Raw genomic sequence first — 22461 nt, 5'->3', positions numbered from 1 at the left:
GAGGTTGGCTGTGGGTCAGGAGCTGTCTCAGCTTGTTGAAACAGCTCCATGAGATAAGCCCTTCTGTTACCTGGATAGACGGTAACAGTTATTCATTGTCCATCCAGCCTTACTAGACTTATTGTATTGCATTGCTTTCTACATCATTTTCTAGCACCTGGCCAAAATTATGATATGTATTTACAGAATGAAAATGTAATGCCATCTTAAGAAAGTTATTTAGGGCTCCGGGAATGTGGCTTTATGGTACGGTGTTTGCCTAGCATCCATGAAACCCTGGGTTCAATTCCTTAGTAACACATACACACACACAAAACCACTGGAAGTGGTGCTGTGCCTCAAATGATAGAGAGCTAGCATTGAGCAAGAGAAAAAAAGCTCAGGAAAATTCCCTACCCCTGAGTTTATGCCCCTCTACTGGCAAAAAGAACAAAAACAAATCAAATCAAAAGAACACAAAAACATTCAGTTAGTAAATGCAAAATAAATAACCCACACTTGGAATATATAATTGCTCCTTCCATACTGACCCCTGACAACAGTTCCTAATTCATGTACTTTACTTATATGAGGATACTGTGTTGAAAAAATCTTGTTCATTAAGTCACAGCAATTAATGCCAGGGATGTGCTTAGATGTCAGGTAACGTTTAATTCTGGAAATTCAACCATTCCAGGATTTGTGTCGTCACTGTTAATCACAAAGGGAATGGTAGGCTATGTGTGACTTTGAAAACTTTTTGGACAGTTATGGCACCAAAAATGCAGAGGTTAATTAATAGTTGTGAAAGAAAATAAGGAATAACTCCAGATAGAAGGAATAAATGATAGTAATTAAGGTATACCAGAAACTGTTCTTGAGAACCATTTTTGGTTATTGTAGAACTAATTGTTAGCTAGGCTGTTCCTCATTGCCTTTAGCATTCTAAATCTCTTAGGCTAGCTCTTAATCTCTGTGTGATAAATGTATCTCCTTCTAAGCTATTCTTTCATACCTTATCTCCTTTGCTTTCTAAAAATCTTATTCTTTCTATATTTCTCTATGAACATTTCCTGATACTAAATACACCTATACAGATGGCACAGGATGCTAATGTAAGGGTCCCATAGCTCATCAGTCATTAATGTAACAAAATGGAAAGGAGGACATATTTATTGCTACTTCAATTTTTCTGAATTGCTGCAATATCATTTGGTTAAAATTTCCATTCTTTTTCTACACAGTGTCATTCAGTGCACATAAATGCAACTATGAGCCAGGTGCTGGTGGTTTACTCCTGTAATCCTAGCTACTCAGGAGGTTGAGACCAGAGGATTGTGGTTCAAAGCCAGCCTGGTCAGGAAAGTCCACGAGACCCTAACCTTCACTTAACCACCAGAAACCCGGAGGTCATGTTCTAGCTTAGCACCCAGGATCAGAGTTCAAGCCCCACAACCAACAAAAAGGTGAAATATGACTTTAAGTTTCCCCAAAAGGAATGACAAGTTCAATAATCTTCCCAAACAAAAAAATTCCAAAATGATTCAGTGCACCTACTTTTGCTGAGTTATGTTATGGATTCTTTTCTGGACATATGCTCTAAAAACAAATCATTTAACAAGGGATACAGGTGGACCCATTTCAACAATGAGATTTACAAGTCATTATGTCGAAAAACGAACTTTACAACATTGGTGGGGGGAAGGATCGGGTTTGGGGAGGGGGGAATATGGGAAGGGATGGGAAGAGGAAACAAAGAGGAGGCAACAATGATTGATAAGAAATGTACTCGTTATCTTGCCCATGTAATTGTAACTCCTCTATACGTTATGCTCACAATAATAAAGAAAGAAAAAAACTTGTAAAATATTAGCTTTACAATAAACTTCATCTAATATTTCTCGTTTGAAAAGAGAAGTCTATACAGTTGATGTCACTTGGCTTTCTTACTATCTTAGTTTAAAGCCAAACCAGGCAGGAGAGGCTGTCAAACTCTTATTTGTAATTACACAGCAAAAAAGCCAGAAGTGGAGTTTTGGTTCAAGCAGTAGAGTACTAGCTTTGGGGGTAGGTGAGCAGGAAAGAAAACTGTTCAGGGACAGGGTTCAGCCTCTGGCTTCAAGCCCCAGAACCAACACAAGCTAAACACAAAAGCAAACAAAAAAACAGATATTTCATTGGACCCTCCTTAAAGGAGTATTGGTCTGAGAAATGGCTCCTTTTGCTGATCATACGCACTGGATGCTTTTTTGGAATCCTTATTGCTCTGGAGAACTCAGGACCAAACTAAAGTAATTGATAACTGACTTCTGCAACAAAAGAATCATCTCGGGGTGAAATATCCATCCAAAAAACACTATAAAACATCCATGTCTTTGTTTCATTGCAGTAGAATTTTTTTTGGGGGGGTCCAGTCTTGGGCCTGAACTCTGGGCCTGGGTGCTTTACCTCAGCTCTTCAACTCAAGGCTAGCGCTCTACTACTTGAGCCACAGCACCACTTCTGGCTTATTTTTGCTTATGTGGTGCTGAGGAAGTTTACCCAGGGCCTCAGGCATGCAAGGCAAGTGCACTACCACAGAGCCAACTTCCCAGCCCCTGAAGAAGAACATATTTAAAACAACGTTATTTCTTTTTGTTCTATGCTGGCCATCAAATGGCACATTATATCTTTTTGTAATACTCTCAACTAGAAGTTTACAGAAAAATTATATATAAGTAAAAACACACTAGAAAAATTCAGGGACAAAGTTTCCTTCAAGCCTTCAGATTCTCTTCGTTTACAGTATAAAGGAAAGCACAAGTTAACTTGAACTTTGTCAATACTCTATGTTCCATTCCTCTACTGGGATCAGTTTCCATATCCAGTAACAGTTACTTCCAGGAACAATCTATGGTGCTGCTTGAGGTATAATGAATGATTTCTGGCTTCACCGAAATAACACAAGAACACATTTGGACCTGATGTAACACGTATTTCAGAGACAACTTAGTAAAGAGAAAATATGAAATTTATATTTCTTATAAATACATTATTCATGAGTATATTGAATTCAAAATTTGTAAATTCTCTGTAAATTAAGGGGAATTTTAAAGAGGAAGAAGGTTCCTAGATCATTTTTTTTGTGAGTATATGTGCTGCACATTATTTCCCAAGTGTACATGAATTTGTTAACTCGTGTTAACTATAGCAATAATAAGAGAAAGAGAAATTCTGTGTTTAAGTATAAAGGTTCAATACACTATAGAAGACTCCACAAATAAGACCACATTGAAACAATAAAGCCAAGTCCAATATGTAGATTTATGAGAGTGATATAGAGAAAGCATTACTCCTATGTGGAACCCGAAGTATGAGGCCACTCCCTTCCTAATCACGCTTGCTAATGACACAACTTTGTAGAAATTAGAATGGAAGAATAATTCTGTTTCCAATGCAAGTCAGATATGGATTTAATAAGGAAAAAATTCCATCTTGAGAGAGCAGGGATTATACTAGCCATCAACTGGTGGATAAGATCACATTTTTTTCTTTCCTTTACTTATATATTTTTTGTTGGTGGTGGTCTTGGCACTTGAATTCTGGGCCTGGGCACTGTCCCTCTGCTATTCCGCTCAAGGCTAATGCTCTACCACTTTATCCACAGTGCGGCTTCCAGTTTTCTTGCAGTAAATTGGAGAAAAGAGTCTCCTGGACTTTCCTACCTGGGCTGGCTTTGAACCCCAATCCTCAGATCTCACCACCACCCAGCTTAAGATCACATTTCTAACCGTGTACATTCAACATATGTAATGTGTATGTTCATCTATCTTTATATGAATTCTTGAGTTAAAAATCTGGGTTACAGCTTAGACTTTACACTCACAAAAATGTTTGTAGTTTAAAAGTTGTTTCTACTGGATAAATGAAACCTAAGTATGTAAAGGAGTCTGGGAAGTTCAGATTGCATCCAGCCTGGGCAGAACAGTGTTTGAGACACTATCTGTAATTAACCAGCCAAAAGCTAGATTGGAAGAATGGCTCAGGTGATGGAATAACAGTCATGAGCAAGAATGATGAATAAGAGCTTGAGGCTTTTGCATACATACACATAAACATACACATACACACAGAGGCACTTATATGTGCACACACATATACACAAATGAAGCAACTCTCAGAATATGTAGAAAAGTTAGAAAATAATAGAAAGTATGTCCTGAGTGAGACTAGAATCAAGTGGTAATTTTTAAAATTAGAAATTAATTTTTAAAATTAAAATACTAAAGTGAACTTTCTTCAAAAAAGTTTGAGAATATTACATAAGTAGGGACCATAGATAGTAAGAGAGTCAAGTAATCAATATTAAAGGGATAGGATCCATGGAGGAATGAATCAGAGACCCGGCAGGTGCATTTGAAAATGTTCATACCCTGTGTCAAATGTTAGAACATCTTTGAAAATAGTGCATGAACAGTCTGAGAAGTCTAGTGGATAATATCACTGGAAAAGTTCAGAATTGATAGTCTGTATCTAGATTAAATAAACCAAGAAGGGGCTGGGAAGGTGGCTCAGTGGTAGAGTGCTTGCCTTGCATGCATGAAGCCCTGGGTTTGATTGCTCAGCACCACATAAGCAAAAAGAAAAAAGCCAGAAGTGGCTCTGTGGCTCAAGTAGTAGAGCACTAGACTTGAGCTGAAGAGCTGAGGGACAGCATTCAGGCCCAAATTTCAGGCCCCATTACTGGACCCCAAAATAAATAAACAAACAAACAAACAGATAAAGAAATAAACCAAGAAACTATGGTGGGGCAATGTGATATAAGCCTTGAATTCTAGCACCCAAACTGACAGGAGATTAGAGACTGGAATTACTACTGAGAACTTCGCTGGACCAGGTAGTATAATTTTGTCTTAATGAAACAAACAAAACAAGAAAGGAATACACAGTTGGAAATTTGGGCTAATTTTTTCATTATGTTTTGAGAAGCCAAGTTTTCTATTGAAATACAACTAATCCTCAGTTTTGTTTTATTTATTTTTTATTTTTTTACTCTTTTTTTTTTTTTTGGTTCCGGTTGTGGGGCCTGAACTCTGGGCCTGGGCACTGTCCCTCATCTCTTGAGCTCAAGGCTAGCACTCTACCACTTGAGCCACAGCGCCACTTCCAGCTTTTTTTCCTTTTTCCTTATGTTGTGCTGAGGAATTGAACCCAGGGCTTCATGCATTCGAGGCAAGTGCTCTACCACTAAGCCACCTTCCCAGCCCCTCCTCAGTTGTGTTTTAAATGCGCTCTTCATTACAGAACATTCCTAGATGCAAAGTGGTTCATGATTCCCATCCAAAATTTGAAAAAGTAAGTAATCATCATTCTGTTAGATTCCAAGGAAAGGATGAAGGATTACAAAAGCTTAAGCCTGGAGGAATAGCAAAGATTACCTAATGTAGGTCTTTATAGATCTTGCTAAATTGGAGTTTAGACTTCAAAAAATATTTTGGTTTCATTTGTAATTTCATATTCTATAGGATACTACAAAATTCTTTTTAGGTAGAGGGTTTAATTGACAAATTTACAGATGTTTCTTGCATTCTATTTACCTAGCATATTGTTTCAAGCGAGTTATAATTAGAACTCAGTTAATAGATAATTCTAACTTCATGTAGAAAATGATAATGTGAATAATTTAGACAGAGTTGCCAAGAAATTGATGATATTAATTTATAAATTTAGAAAAAGCAATTTTTGAGGCTTTAATATAACATGGTATGAAGAGAATAATTGTGTGACATCTTCTTTCTTCTACCTGTATGTAACCCAGGAAGCAATTTCCTTAATTACGTGCCTCTGTATACAGTGAGAAAAATGCTAGGATTTGGGTTTGTTTTTATTTTTGTTTTTGTTTTATTGCTTTGTCATAGGGCTTGAACTCTGGACCTGGACACTGTGTCTGAGCCTGTTAAGCTCAAGGCTTGTGCCCTACCACTTCAACCTCAGTACCACTTGTGTCTGGCTTTTGCTGAGAAGTTTATTGGAGATAAGAATCTAGGGAACCTTCCTGCCTGGGTGGGCTTTGAACTGTAATCTTCCAATCTTTAGCATCCTGAATATCTATGATAGTAAAAAAGTATAAATATAAATAATATTTGCAAGAATACCAGTGGAGGAAAAATGATGCAACCCAGTATGTTGTGGTGTTCTTTCCGGAACACGGAGGGCACAACATTAGCAAGGTGTAATATTTTTCCCAATACAGATAATCTATTTGTGATGTGAATTAAGGGAATTTTGAGGTGCACCCTACAAGTTGGAAACTGTTGGTCTAGGATGACTTTATGGCATAAATTTTGGGATTGATGTTCATAGAAATAATAGCTTAATCTGATAAAAAATTGCTTACTCTTAAAGAATTAATTATAACCGGTGCTTTATAGTTTTATCCTATACCAGAATGTGGCTATTTTTCTGTTCACTTCTCAATCTGTAACACCCCATTGGAAAATGCATCTATTGCAGAATTACATAACATGGAAACAGGAACTATTTTGAATCTCTCAGGTATGGAATGTTGAGAATTTGAAAGTGAGTAGTTATTAGTCATAGGAATTTTGAAGAACACACATATTCTGTCCTCTTAACAACTTATTTACTTTTAAAAGTTATGGGTTTCCATAGAATTAAATGTTTTCCGGTTTTAGTATGAGAAAGTACTAATTTATTCTTTTTTGAAAATATTGGCAAGTATATTGTGAAAAAATTTTCTAGTTGGATAACATTCAAGTTGATGGCCTCTGATAAAGAAGGGGTAATTAATTCAAATTATATGCCAAATAGCACTGAATTTTTAAAAAGTTACTACATAAAGAATAATATTTACTATACCAATACAGTGAAATTTTATTTCATGCAGCTTATTTTTTAAATTTAATTTTAATGTGAAAGTGATGTGGGTTAGCAATTGTAAGGCAGTGAATACATAACTTTTCAAACTTGTTATGCCCTCTCTCATTTTTTCTCACGTTTTTCCTTCACACCCAAACCCCTCACACGTTGTAATGTACATTTCCAACATATTGTCTTCTGAGTATTGCTATTGCATTGGTTTGCTTTTTGTCCTTTATCTCGCCATTTTGTTGTTTCTCTTCCCTTCCCTAATTAAGGTAAATGTATACACAATACACAGGGTACCAAAATCAAACACAGTAGGAGTTATACCATAGGGGAAAAACCCAAGGAAAATAGAAATCACATAGTACATTAAAAACAACAACTGCAAATAAATAAATATCTCTTTCCATATCTTGGAGTTCATTTTGCTCCGCATCAGCTTATACCTTCATATATATGCGTAACAAAGCCACTGGAAAATAATAGTTTCATGGATACTATATCATGAAAACAACATGTTAACTGTTTTTGATGATAAACGTGGAATTAGGATTGGTAAATTTGAGATTCTGATAAAGGAATTTCAAAAGAGTTTTAAAATTATGACAGGTAAATTTTAATTGTTTTAACTTTTAACTTAGCCTATTCAGAAAATTTAAAATTTCCTGGGAAAATAGGCTTTCATGCAAAGAAATCCATGGAGACTTAGCTGAGAGGGAGCAATGTGGGTAAGGTGGCTCATTTTCACAGTAAACAAACAAACCTCTCAAACCTTGCTGTAAATCCTGTATAGGTTCCCATGAGAATTGTCCTTACCCAGGAAATATACTCTTACTGTGTGAAACAAGGTTGTAGTGGAATTTAAATTCAAAGTTTTTTTTTAAAATAAGACATCAAAATTTGTGAATTGACCTTTAATTACTAAACAGTAATTCTCTTGAAAAGCTTATTTGGGTCAAAATATTTAGGGAGAAAGTGTCCTGCACAATGAAAGAACGTATTGAGTTTACACTTCTCTGTTTTAATACTTTCCACAATGTCTTTGCACGTGAAGCACTGAAACACAGAAAAAAATCTGATTGGATACTTCAATGATTTCACATTTCTAAGTAGCTCAAAAATATAATATCCTTATTAACATGAGATAGTGAAAACTTCTCCTATTTCATAAGCCCAAAAGATCGGGGATCAGAAAAGATTCGAGCAAATAGAAAAGGTAAGAAAACACGATATTAGAAGACCTAGCTAAGCGTTTTGGTTTCAGCAATGGAGGGGGCCAAAACTATTCTATATAGTGATATAGATTGTGTTAATCTTTTTGCTACCTAAAGTAATTTTACAGAGCTTATTTGGTTCAGTATAATGCAGAATAAATTGAATGAAGACATGAAAATAAATTCCACCTCCAAATAAAAGAGTTTTCAAAGAGAAACCATGAAGATGTAGCAGTGGGGGAAGCCTTATGGTGCTTCAGCTTCTCTAGAATTGAAGCCAAGAACCTGTGATTAATTGGAAATCAGGCAAGAGCTAAGAAGAGGACATAGAAGTAGGACATAGAAGTATTGTCCTTTGTAACAGACAATATCATCCAAGGAATTGGTGATTTAACTCTATTCTTCTCATACATCTTGTTGAGCAAATACAAGACCAAGAGGAAAATAACCTATTGAAATAATTTTGCAAAGAATAACTTCACTGTTCCTGATATGGTATCTAAGGAGATTCTTATGAGAGAAGATAAAAGTTTTAAGAGAGAAGATAAAAGTGGAGTATTCTTAGGATTCCTCTAAGCATCTTGTTAGCAAAATATCTTTGAGGTTAGAAGTGATTGAACCAAAAAGTGGTGGAATACTTATTTTTGTGGGCACTTTAGACACAAGAAGATTTCAAGGTAAAAAAAAAGAAAAATTATAGCTAAATATTTGTGATTATAGGTTCTTGGACTGGATTTTTGGAGACTAAGTTTTGCATTAGCCTTGGTCCGCATTAACATAGTTGTTGGATTTTCGTGGCAACCAAATGAAAAGGGGAAGTTTAATGGACTCGCTTGAACAAGTAAACAGCATGATAGAAAATAATGGCAAATAATATTTAATGAATTATTTTGAACAATTACTTTGTGAGAACAAAGAAGGAAAGATATAATTCAAAATTACTTGACGTTGTTAAAAGTATGAAAATGGAGTAGTGAGGAGATTGAGAGAAAACAGAGAGGACTGTTTTCTCTCCAGTGGAGAAATAGGTTCTTGATCTTGTTTCTTCCATTCTGTCTTCACAAGCTATCAAGTGTGACTCAGGACTGGAGTATCCAGTTCAGACAAAGAGCACTCGCAGAAGAAAATATTTGCAGAAGATATAGGTGATTTATAACCTTAGACAATCTTTCTAAATCTGGTCAAAATTCTCCCCTACCCCAAACTGCCCTCTTTGAACAGATTGTTTGCTTTTCCAAAGACTGCCCTTCATTAACTGCTTAAAATTTTGAGAGGTCATATTCATACTCTCTAGAGATTGCTGTTTGGTTGTCATTTTTGTGTGTTTTTGTTTGTTGTTTTTTTTTAACTGAATTTCAAAAGGTTGTACAAGTGTTTTACAATTAAATATGTCCATCTGATTGTCTAATGCTCCTGGATCAGAGTCACTCCTTCTATCAATGTCAACCAACTCTTTCTCCAAGATTGAATTCAGATTTAGCACTTCCTTCATTACATATGTACATTGAGTATTCTAGCTGTACTTGCCCCGTGTTCCATTTTTCATTCATTCTATTTCTTTATTATTGTTCCTCACTGGTTTCAATTTCCTGATAGTCATTCTGTTAAACTGCCTGTTAATACTTTGAAACGTTTATATACATTCCATGGAGTTTCACTCCCACATATACTTGAACTGATGTCAGCTTATATTTCCATAATTCATTCATCTGCAATAACAACTAGCAAGACTGGAGATGTGAAACACTTAGACATGATTTTATATCTTTAGTCAACAAGAAAATTTAAAAATGGCTTAGAATTTATTTCTAACTACCAGTTTTTATAAATTGCTTTGTAAAATGGTGTATGATTATTTTATTTTACATAGGATAATTTTTTCTACTACCTATAAGTTTTGGAAAAAGAAGAAAATTAAAATTTACTACTTAGAGGAATATGATACAAATAAAAGACAGATTTTATTTTTGTCACATTTCTCATTAGTACCCATATTCAAAACTTAAAGTCATATTTCTTACTATGTTAGACAGATAGGGAAAATATAAAACAACACATGATAAGGCAACTATTAGTGACTTTTTAAAATGTACCTTCTTATGTGATAAAATTTACTTTATTAGCTAATATTTGGGTTTGAAATATGGGAGGCTGATCTATTTAACACATTTCTTGAAGGCACCTACTGAACAACACAAATGGTGGGGAGTACTATTTCTACACTTTGATGAATGGTTGAACTTGTTTGCTATTGGTGCTGGGTATGTAAATCAACTCTATTGTAACTAGCTCCCTACACTTGAAATCCTGGTAATGTCACTATCATCTACTTGTCAAGTGCTATTTTGGCAAATGTGATTTTAAATAGTTTATTTGAAAATGAATATACTTTCAGGAGATTAAATATAGGTTATCTTTGGTTTGAGAATGACAACATTTTTTTATACTACCGAACCTCATTTTACTGAAGTACCAGTGTTTTGAAGCACTAAGGATCTTCTCAATTAATGTTTTTCTAAATTATATTTGACCTCTAAATCAAGTATTCCTAGCCTTGTTAGGCCACTTATGGATCTATCATTACAGAATCTATTTTTTGGCTGCACTAAAATCTTTCATTAATCATTAGGAGAGGGGTATTAAAAATAATCTTGTTCATTTGTAATTTTGTTGACTCATATGGGCTGATCATCTGTAAATTGAAAGTTTGAATTATAGTACTTTCTCTCAGATTTTGTGATCTCATCTTTCATTTTAACTTGCCTTGCATTTCACAATTGAATTCTGCTAATTCTTGTAAGGAAGTGGGGTCCTGAAATATTATAGGAAATGAGAAATTGAGATGTCTTCAATTATTTTCTGTTGGCATGTTGCATGGGCCTATGTGAGAAGTCTTGCCCTTGTTATCTGATGATACAGATAACTAGGAACTGGTATCCTCGGATCCGTGGGTCCTTCAGAAAAATAATAGATTTTAGACATCATATCAGCAAAATTTGGGTATAATCTGTAAGAATGCTTCAGAAATATGGAGAAAAACACTTTGGGACCAGCGAGTTAAAACAATAAACAGAGCATCAGAGTAAAATCCGTTATAGATTAGCAGAAAACAATATTGTTATTTTACCATGTGATTTCAGAAGATCACGAACACATAGAACGTATCACAAGTTTATACCGAAGATATTGCATTGATACTTTTTATATTCTAATATATATCCTAAATCTAATTATTTATATTCCATTCTATTTATCAGAATAAGTGTCAATATATTTGTCAAATTATCAATTCTAGTAATATTCATTGTGTGAAATTTAAAATCAGCACATACTTTATATTTATAAATATAAAATATATAAGTATATATAATATAAAAATTGTTTTGCATTGTTGTGTTGTGGTTAGGGAATCAAAGGCAACTCTATTTTAAAGTTTTCTTCCATTATCTCCACCTCAGTGTTTGGTAGAGTTAGACTTAAAGCTTTACCATTTGTAGATTTACAGCCTAGAGGCAAGAGGAAACACTGTGATTAAAACATTACCAATTTAAGGGCTAATTTCGAGGAGAAACATATGGACTTTTCCAGGAGCTATGGAAATATTTGGTGATAGAGAGTCAGTAGTGTAAGTTCCTGCCTGGTTGGATGATAGACAGGCCAGGACAGTAGGTAATCATGCATATGAAAATTTTTTCACCTTCTTGGCTTTAGCTACTTTTGAAATGATAAGTATAATAAACAATTATATTTTGATAAAATACCTTCTATTCTGAACAATTCTGTCTGAACTGTTCATCTCTCTATGATCCCTTGTAACTAAGATTAATTTTGTTCCAGTAAGACAATCTATGCTGTCAGGGTGAGATATTCTGGTTGGTCTGTTCCTACAAGGAAGAAGGGTAAAGGTTCAGGTAGACATTTGTCCCAGCAAGACCTAATTTGGGAAATTTTAAGCTGCAGAAGTTTAGAAGTAGCTCTCAAGCAAGGCTTACTTTGAATCAATTAGCTCTACAAAGCTAACTCAGTTGATAAATAAGTTCTTGAAAAGCCATCACCTTTGGACTTAGCTTTAAAGGCTTCAAAGTATGATCAAATTTAAAATGAAAACGACAAAATAGTCATTGACAAAAAAATTGTAAATATGAGCAATCGACCAAATGATATAAGCTTTTCCACTATACACAGAATTTTAGAGAAATAAGATCAATCGCAATTTAAGGAACAATAAGTGTTCCTTGTTACAAATAGGCAACCATGGATATATGCCTGTATAAAGATTGCATCATTAAGTATTTAAATTTAGAGGGTACTTCATGCTTCAGCAGCAGGTCTACCCAAATTACAATAACACAGAGATGAACATGGCACTTGCACAAGGATTATATGAAAATTTGTGAAGTATTCTATATTTGTCATTCTTCTGATGCAAGAAATATAAAAACAGTTATTAAAAAGTTGATTACAAAAATACAAGTGTAACAATACATGTAATTCATAGAATTAAAGGTTAGTTTGACATCAGTATATTAAATCTTCACCTTAGAAAGGCCTTTACATAGCATAACCATTACAAAACTGAAATTAGATAACATTGTCATGTTATCCCAAAGAAATAAAATAATATAAGGACCTAGGATAAAAAGGAATTTTAAACTTCTTCTATATGGAATGCAATCTGAAAGGACACATTTATTAATGAAACTATACATTATATAAAAATGTAGAATTCAAAGTATTATATCTAGGAGCGAATGAAATAGATTATGGATATTGTACAAACATAGATATACTTCTTTCCCAAAAGCACCATTTCAACAGATAAGTTAAAATTATTTCTGATAAAAAAAATCACAAACTCTGCAGAAATCATTATAGATGTATACAAAAAACTCTTGAATGCATTTTGACATCAGAGTCAGGCAATTCACTTGGAAGAATACCATGGAATCCATGAATTTTAAAAGTAAGATATTGCTGTTGCTTTTTATTGTGAAAAAATGTGTAGGGCCACAGAGGATGGACTGGCATTTTTGAAATTTAATAAACTTAACCAAACCATTACGACTTATGAGAACAATTTGTACAGCCTTCCACAACTTCAAAGAGGTAGTGATACATACTTATCCTTTTGGCAATATTAAATGCAGTTTCTTCCAAGCTGTTCTTCAAACCTGGTTTGATATAATGGTTCAACAGAGTATCATTTCGATTTATATTCCCAGCAGCAACATGCAAGGAGGACCAGAGGCCTTTAATTTGGGGATTGGTATCTGCCACTCTGGTATTATTCCACATATAAGCACTGTGCAGGGGTGTCAGCCATTCAGAGTTATTGCATGAATATCTGCCTTGAGCTACCAACTCATGGACAATGTCTAAATGTCCACTCTAGGCTTCCATATGAAGAGGGCTATGCTCATCCTCATCCCTAGTATTCATCTGGGTGGCCTTTTTGGAAAGTAGTCTTCACACCATAGTAAGAAATTTGCTTGGATCCTACTCCATTTTTTTCTTGAAATTGATACCATTCCTCACTTTTTCATCTTGTTCCTTGTCTGAACATGAGGACCCTTGGTGTCTTCATGTGCAGCTTTTTCTAGGAATGAGAAAATAGGAAACAATGCCTTCTTTGTAAATGATTTGGGAAATATCATGTTATAGTGTAAGAGAACTCACTATTCAACATATGGGCTTTAAGAGCTTTCTAGTAGCTTTCTAATGTTGGTATCCAACATTAGAAAAAATGTATAATGCAGTAGTAAAATAGAAGTCCTTGGTATGACTACCTAAATTATTGTTTTTTTATGTTTTTTTATTTTTATTTTTTTAATTTAATTTTATTTTATTTGAGAACATACTGTACAGAGGGGCTACAATTACATGGGCAGGATAATGCATACATTTCTTACCAAGCATTGCAGCCTCCTGCTTTGTTTACCCTTCACCTCCCTTCCCAGCCTCCCCCCTCCCCCCACCCAATTATACCCCCCTCCCCTCCCCACATCGACATTGTAAAGTTGGTTTTGACATGACATTTTGTACTTCTCATTGTTGCAACAGGTCCACCTGAATCCTTAAACGACTTGTTTGTCCCCATCTCCTCCACATGTTATACTGACATCAAATATAGTGAAAGCGGGGGTTACACTGTGGGGGAGGGACATACAAAGCAACAAAGAAATAATCTTATAAAAGACAGTTGTTTTCATCTAAAAATAGGCCTGTCTATTGCATTCAAGTTATTTTGATTATTGAAGATGCTTAATGAGAAGTCAAAATGTATTAATAGTCCTTTACTGTCAATTAAATTTCACTTTTTCTTCTTGGAAAATATAACGATCAAAGCAATAGTTCAGAATCAGCAAGCAATAGTTCTGATTCATGCTTCAAGTGCAAGTGAATCACCAGTAAGTAGTCCTCGATTCCATTTTCCACAAAGTTTTGTCACAGATACATTCTGCCTGCCTTCTGTAGCTGCTTTCCTAGCCTGGACCTATTCCTTCATTGTACAGGAAAAATGTGATTCAACTGATTTCAGTCAGATCTGTTAGTAGAATTATCAAGTATTTAGATTCTTTTTTTAAATTAGTTGTGGGGCCTGAGCTCGGCCTGGGCACTCTCCTTTAGCTCTTCAAATCAAGGCAAGCGCTCTACAACTTGAGCCACAGAACCACTTCTGGATTTTTCTGTTTATGTGGTGCTGTTCTGGGAAATGGCAGAGCAGAAAGTGAAATGATGAAACTAAAAATATAAAAGCAAAATAAATTAGGATAATTATGGAGCAACCATATTGTCTATGAGAACCATGAAAGAGAAAGAGGAAAAGAGATACATATGTGAAATGACATAGCTAGCCACAAAATCCATGCATCTAATCAATTTACAGAGCAAACAATTTTTTTTATTTTTTAAAAGAGATGGAAATAGAATTTATGTATTTACTTGAAATTAGTAAATACATTTTTAGTCGCCTATGTAAAGAGACATAGCTTTGACCAAATTACAGGCAAGAACCTTAATCCTGGGCTGGGCAGGTGGCTCAGTGGTAGAGTGCTTATCTTACAGCTTACTACAGTGTGGAGAGTACTTTCCAAAAGGGCCACTTATATGAATACTAGGGATGAGGATGAGTATACCCCTCTTCATCATGAAGCCTAGAGTGGACACCTAGACATTGCCCATGAGTTGATATCTCAAGGCAGATATTCATGCAATAACTGTGAATGGCTGGACACCGCTGCACAGTGCTTATATGTGGAACATATTGCAACAGCACACACACACACACACACACACAAACACACACACACACACACACACACACACATGCACATATACACACACAACATCAGGTTTCTTCTTAAGTATTTTTTGTGTATGGTCTTAAGAAGAAATTTACATTACTAACTTGAATTTCTGACAGGACAATATCATCACTGTACATCTTGCTTCTATGCTCTCAGTTTTAAATTACTATCTAAGTATGTGCATTACATATGTACAGGAAAAATTAAGATCCACACGGGTGGTTCAGGTCTTTAATCCTACCTAATCAGAAAGACGAAATCTGATGACTGTGCTTTGAAACCAGACAAAAAAGTTCATTAGATTCTGGTTTGAAAGTAACCAGCAAAAGCTAGAAATGGACCTGTAGTATAAGCAGTAAAATGCTAGCATTGAGAAAACTAAAACAAAAACATAACAAATTCTGGGACAGAGCCAAGCCTTGAGTTCAAGCTCCAGTATTGGCACCAAACTAGTGAATGATGAATAAATGAATGAACTAAAAATAAATTAAGTGGTCACATGTGGAGAGACAGGTAAAATGTAACAACCGTGGTGATTAGATTATGTATTATTTTGTAATAAGTCAAATTATCATTTTTCTAATCACCAATATTTTAATTGAACTTTTATGTACAATAAACCCTGAATTTGGCATTCATGTATATGTGTGTGTACATGTGCGCACATGTGTGTGTGTGTGTGTGTGTGTGTGTGTGTGTGTGTGTGTGTGTGTGCGGTTGCAATGTTGCTTGCCAATGTGGACAGTGAGGCTGAAAAGAGCTATGTTGCAATATTGTTATTTATCAGTGTTCCGTCCTGTCATTTCAGTGGAACCACCCTTCTGTACATTTTATTTGTAAAATAATAACATCATCATAATCAAAGCATTTACACCATTAAGTTAGATAAAAGAGATCACTTTAAGCTCTTAGTATATGCTAGGAAAGAAAATACACATATAATTATGTAGTAAGTCATTGCTGTAATATGACTCTCAGTACAAAATATGTATTTGACCTCTTAAATTGGATATACTTTTAAGATATACTCATAGAGTAATTTTGACCAACTTGACCAAACAGTTATTACTCTCCAGTTATTCCTGTGAAACTCAAGGTGGATAAACTCTTTCCGGATTTCTGTTGAAAATAACTTTCTTTGTAAGTTTGAATCTATTCACACTAAGATAATAAACCCCGTATTTTTTAGGTTTGAATATCCCATCATATTTACTGAAAATCAGTATTGTGGATATGTTTGTTAGATATACATTGCAAAAACAAACAAAAAGCATGTGTCACCTCCAGATTGTGGATGCATTTGAAGTTGTCTTATACATACAAAGGTTTCTTCATTAATAGTACTTTTGTGGGAGTAACTATCACAACTTTAACAAATAAGGATTTTTGAATATCCTTTCCAATATAAATAACATCACAGAGCGAGTCTTGCAATTTCTGAAAATCCTTTGAATATTTTAGTGTTATTTCAATTCATTGACTATACAGCTAAAGACATTTCTGAAATAAACATTGTTAAAATCTGAAAATGTAAGTGGGTATATAGGCTTTTTATGCATCATTTTATGAAAAGCCAGTTTTTATGAAAATAAAAGATATAGAATAAAAGAATGGAAGTGAATTGGCTGAGATAATTATTAGTATAAATTTATTTTCTATTAGCAAAGTCCTTTGAATGTATATGATGAAGTTAAATTATGTCCTTCGTTACACTATGCTTCAGTTATTTTTAGAATCTTTGAAGTTACGAGAGTGAATTTGTAGTATAAATAAATGTCTTTGAATATGATTAGGATTAACCTTGTGTTTTGTTTCCTACTCCCAAGAAAATGAATTATTTTCAAGTGTTAACAGTTTACAATTGAATCTTCAGTATCATAAGAAATTTTGAACAAATATAGTAGTATTGATATCTTTTTTTCGGGGGTGGGGGAGTCTGGTAGTGGGGCCTGAACTCTGGGCCTGGGCGCTGTCCCTCAGCTCTTCAGTTCAAGGCTAGCGGTCTTCCATTTGAGCCACAGCACCACTTGCGTTTTTTTTTTCTTTTTGCTTATGTGGTGCTGCGGAATCGAACCCAGGGCTTCATGCATGCAAGGCAAGCGCTCTACCACTGAGCCACCTTCCCAGCCCTTAATGTCTTTTTAAACCAATTGTATTCACAAGTTGGAGAGGCTTTAATTCATGCTTAGGCCTTCTTGTCTATGATTTTTTATCCCCCCATTCCTAACATTAATAATAGGTCAGACTGCATTTTTGGGTACATGAAAGGCAAATTATTTATCTGGGGTCAAAGGTGATTTTTATATCAGTGTTGCTTTAATAGCATTTTAAAGTAGTACCTTTGTCTCAAAATGTTGGGTATAAAAAACTATCAAAATACTTCTAATGGTAAACAACTTACTTGAGCTACAATGTGGAAATGATTGGTCCAGAAGACCTGCAGTCTGTTTCCATCAGGAATTGGGGAGGTCATTCTTTCAGTAAGACAGTGTTAAACAGAGTTAGGCTCCCCAGGCAGTGCAGTGTTGAGTGAAGGGATAGAATATGATTTCTGCTATTTTGACCTAGAAATCAAGAATGTTATATTTTAGCAGTTCCTTTCACCAGGGAGGTATACATTGATTCTGAACTTCAAGTTTTCATATTACAGTTCCCTATTTTCTAACAAAGATAAAATGTAATATTATGAGTGTACACAAAAATTCTAGGAATTTTTCCTAGAATTTTAGTCATAAAATAGAATGAGGTTAATTGATACAGTCGGGGATGGACCTCAGGCTAACACTTACATGTGTGCAATGTTGTACTAGTAATTACAACTCTGAAGACTTCAATATCATCATCAGAGAATTAAAAATGTAAGTAGTTCCACTTTATGGAATTATTCTGAGGATTAAATTAGATACCATAGGTAAAGTACTTGGAAAAATAATCAATTAGCATTTGGCACATTCTACCTGTTATTTTATCATGTGGTGAATTCTAACATTTTTACTGTGATTTTTATTGTGTCTCTTTCTGATGTGCAATGTGATGTATTGATATTCATTGCATTGATCATTTTTCTGTCACTATGAGGAAAATACCTGCAAAGAAAATTTCTGAGGAGGAAACTATTATATTGACTCATGGTTTAAGAGAACACAGTTTAAGATCAGATGTCTCCATTCTTTTTAATTATATTTTCATTATGTTAACTAGTTGTACAAGGGAATTTCCATTAAATAAATCATGATTTAAGTGTAATGGATCTTTATATAACCTTTCCCTATACTTTTTTCTTTTTTATTTCTTTTTTATTTTATTTTATTTTTTTGTGAACATACTGTACAGAGGAGTTACAATTACATGGGCAAGATAAGGAGTACATTTCTTATCAAGCATTGCAGCCTCCTCCTTTGTTTACCTTTCACATCCGTTCCCAGCCTCCCCCCGCCCCCTCATCCAATACTCTCCCCCACCAAAGTTGATTGAAATTAATAGCAATTATCCATTTTGTTAAAGTAGTTATGGTTTTCCCAAACTGATTCTCACAATTCATCTTCCATTCAACAAGTAGTAACGTGTAAAAATTCCCTTTGTTTTGCTCCTTATTAAATTTGTTTCCATTTTATTTTATAATGAAGGATGATTTCATAAATCTACTGTAGATGCAAAAATATGTCAATGTATTTCTAACTGTATGCATTGATCTATATATACACATATATTACACAGGTTACAATGATAATTTATAACTTCTGTAACTATACAATTTACTGAATTATTAAAAACGTCAACGGCTCATGCCTGGAATCCTGGTTACTCAGGAGGCTAAGATCATGGTTTGAAGCCATCCTGGGCAGGAAAGTCCATGAGCCTCTTATCTCAAAACAACCAACAGAAAATCAGAATTGGAACTGTGGCTCAAAGTATTAGAGAAGTATCCTTGAGAGAAAAAGCTCAAGGACATCACCCAGGCTCTTAGTTCAAGAACTACAATCTACCCAAAAATTCTAATTTACACCTCTGTAAGTAGAGTATTTCCATCACCCAAATGTACATCCATGCTCATTTGCAAGGTAACTCTGTTTTGTCTCAAGTACCACAAAATATTATCACTAAAGTAGATTGGAACATGGGTTCATTCTATCTCTCTAATGGATTTTTCTCCACTCAAATACTCAAGTATTACAATTGTTCTAATTATTTAAATCATAGCTTTTTTTTTACCCCTAATACTAGAGTTTGATTGAGTGTTTTGTGCCCCTTAAATGGATGTTCTTACCACTTTGTCATGCCCCCAGCCCTAAGTTATCCTGATTATTTTTCAGCTAGAAACTTGCTTCCTACTTGTGTATGAACTTGGTCTCAGTGCACTTCATGTTATTCTTCCTGGAATTTAGAATAACAGGTGCATGGCATTGTGTACAGAACTTTCTGTTCAGTCTGGGCTTTAGCCACTATCCTCCCAACTGCACTCCCATGTAGTCACGAATTTCATAAGCTGTCATAGCTGATTTTTTTAAATCTTTCATTTCCTGCAGGTTCTTGAGTACTGAATTAATTTTTGTTTTCTTGGGTTGTTTTGTTTCATTTGAATCTATGTGTTGAGTTGTTCCTCACTTTTCCTTTTGTTTCTTTCCCTCAAGTTCTTACTTAAAGTGCTAAGAAACCAATGCTTCTTTTTCAAGATAGTCAGGGTGAACATTATTTATTCCAAAGCAATTTCAGTATCTATGAATGGTATACACATGCTAAGCGCAGACTTTGGCATACACAGAGAGATCATGAAATATATGAAGAAAATAAAACTACAGATGAATGCCAGGAGGAGAATAAGCTATTATTAATTGTTTGACAGAGGTTTCTGTTCTAGTAAAAGAAATATATTGCTTGATGCAGAATTTCAAAAAACCATATTGCTAGGAGGAACCTAAACAATCATCTAATACTATAGACTTGAGAGTGATGAATTGACTTCCTGAATAATTTACTTTTGGGACAAATAAAAGCAGGCTTCCAAAAAGAGAGTAGATTTTAGAGAAACATGATGAATTTTATGTAAATAGGTCCTTAGCTGATTTTGTTAATTTGTGAACTAATACAGGGAAATAAAGTACAGCAAGGTAAAAAAATAAATAACTTCATATTGAAATATTCATTTGTGTTTGTATATCTGTGCATGCATGTACAAGTACGCACACGAACATGTGCATATGCTCATGCTTGCATTCATCATTCTTGAGGCTTGATAGTCCCTGGGAACTATTCCTCACCTTTTGTGCCCAAGGATAGTGGTCTACTACTTCAGCCACTGCTACAATTCTGTTGTGTGTTTTTTTTTAGATAATCGCTTGTATTTTCATGATTGAACAGTGGTCTTCAGATCTCAGACTCCCGAGTAGGTAGCTAAGCTTATTCAGCCTCTGAGTAGCTAGTTAAAATTCTACCTATCCTCTGTGCTTCACTGCTCTTTTATTCTTTTCCTGAGGTATTCACAAGCCTAAGTCATATATATATATGTCTACTTGCTTTAAAAATATTCTTACTGCTTGGCACCAGGGTATCACATGTGTACTCTTAACTACTTAGGTGGCTTGAGGACAGAACCCAGGCCAAAATTTAGTGGACTTATTTCTCAATCTATAGCTGGGTGAATTGGATCATTTCCATCATCCTGCGCTATCTAGAAACTAAGATTGGAAGGACTGAGGATCCAGGCCAGGCAAAGTAGCAAGCTAGAAAAGTTGGTGTGCAACTCTGATGCCATTGATGATGGGAAGGCTAAAAGGACAGATCAGGTGCATGTTCTTGTGGAAAGGGAACTACTATCCTAAAATTAACCACAGATATGATGCCGGCCTGCCAGAACAATATACCCCAAGTTGAAATCCCCACATTTTCCACAACCAAAATAAGTATATACATTAACATCCAAAATCTTAATAAATCTGTTCTTTGTTCTAATATCAGCTTTGATTATCATATGATGTGACAGAATAATTTCTTCATTAAACTTATGATAATTTTAAAAGACCTAGAAAATTCTTTTCACTTATTAAGTGCAAATGAATGGCAAATTGCCTCATTTCTTACATATTTGACTACCACTATAAATTCATCATATGATTATTATTAATGGTAATATATTCTGATTTATTACTTTACTTTGTAACAGTTTTTAAACTTTTTGCTTTTCTGCTGAAGTTGAAGCGTTTAAATAGTATCATCAAAGTATATTTCTTGGATATTTAGGGAATTTTTTACAATGTTTTTCACCAATGGCTTCTAAGAATTCTTAATTGGTATATTATTTGGTTTATTTTTAATTTCAAATTAATTTTATTGTAATGGTAATGTACTCAGTGGTTACAGTTACATAAATGAGGTAATGAGTACATTTCTTCGGGAAGGAACATTGTTATATATTCCAACGATATTTTTTTACACTCAAAACAAGAACTATTGATGCTTTTGCTGTTGCCATTGATCAATGGGTACTTTTGCTGTTTTTGTTCATTTTTTATTATAAAATTGATATACAGAGAATTTACACTTAATTAATTCAACTAAAGAGTATACTTCATTTTCTTTACTTTTTTTGGGGGGGGGCGGGGTCCGGTTGTGGGGCCTGAAGTCTGGGCCTGGGCCCTGTCCCTCAGCTCTTCAGCTCAAGGCTAGCGCTTGAGCCACTTGAGCCACATCACCACTTCCGGCTTTTTTCTTTTTTCTTTTGTGGTGCTGAGGAATCGAACCCAGGGCCTCATGCTTGCAAGGCAAGGGCTCTACAACTGAGCTACCTTCCCAGCCCCTACTTCATTTTATTTTCTAAATTTCAAATTTTGAGCTTAAATATTTCTTTGTCTTTCTTTAGAGTAATTCTTTTTTCAAAGTTTAGGATCAGTTAATTTAATTTTGCATGATTTTTACCCATGTAAATTATTCAGACACATATATTTTGCTTTTATAATATTTAACATGTGGCTATTTAAAAATTAATTTCTTAATTTTACATGGTTAGTGAATCAAATACATTTATTTTCTTATAGTATAAAAATATTTGTGCAGGTAACAAATACTTACAGTATTTTCAAGAAGCACATACTTTACTAAGA

The 22461-nt window shown here is 34.5% G+C and overlaps 1 long non-coding RNA gene and 1 pseudogene across 1 annotated transcript in view; both read left to right on the top strand.

Moving 5' to 3' along the window:
- LOC138839202 (uncharacterized) overlaps positions 1-22461 on the top strand; it is a 49817-nt gene that overhangs the window by 5264 nt on the left and 22092 nt on the right. The window lies entirely within an intron of this gene.
- LOC138839213 (U6 spliceosomal RNA) lies at positions 12371-12470 on the top strand (annotated as a pseudogene).

This window comes from Dipodomys merriami, unplaced genomic scaffold, assembly GCF_024711535.1.
Source record: "Dipodomys merriami isolate MVZ:Mamm:240054 unplaced genomic scaffold, mDipMer1.0.p SCAF_298, whole genome shotgun sequence".
Taxonomy (NCBI): domain Eukaryota; kingdom Metazoa; phylum Chordata; class Mammalia; order Rodentia; family Heteromyidae; genus Dipodomys; species Dipodomys merriami.
This window is presented reverse-complemented; position numbering and strand designations above follow the sequence as displayed.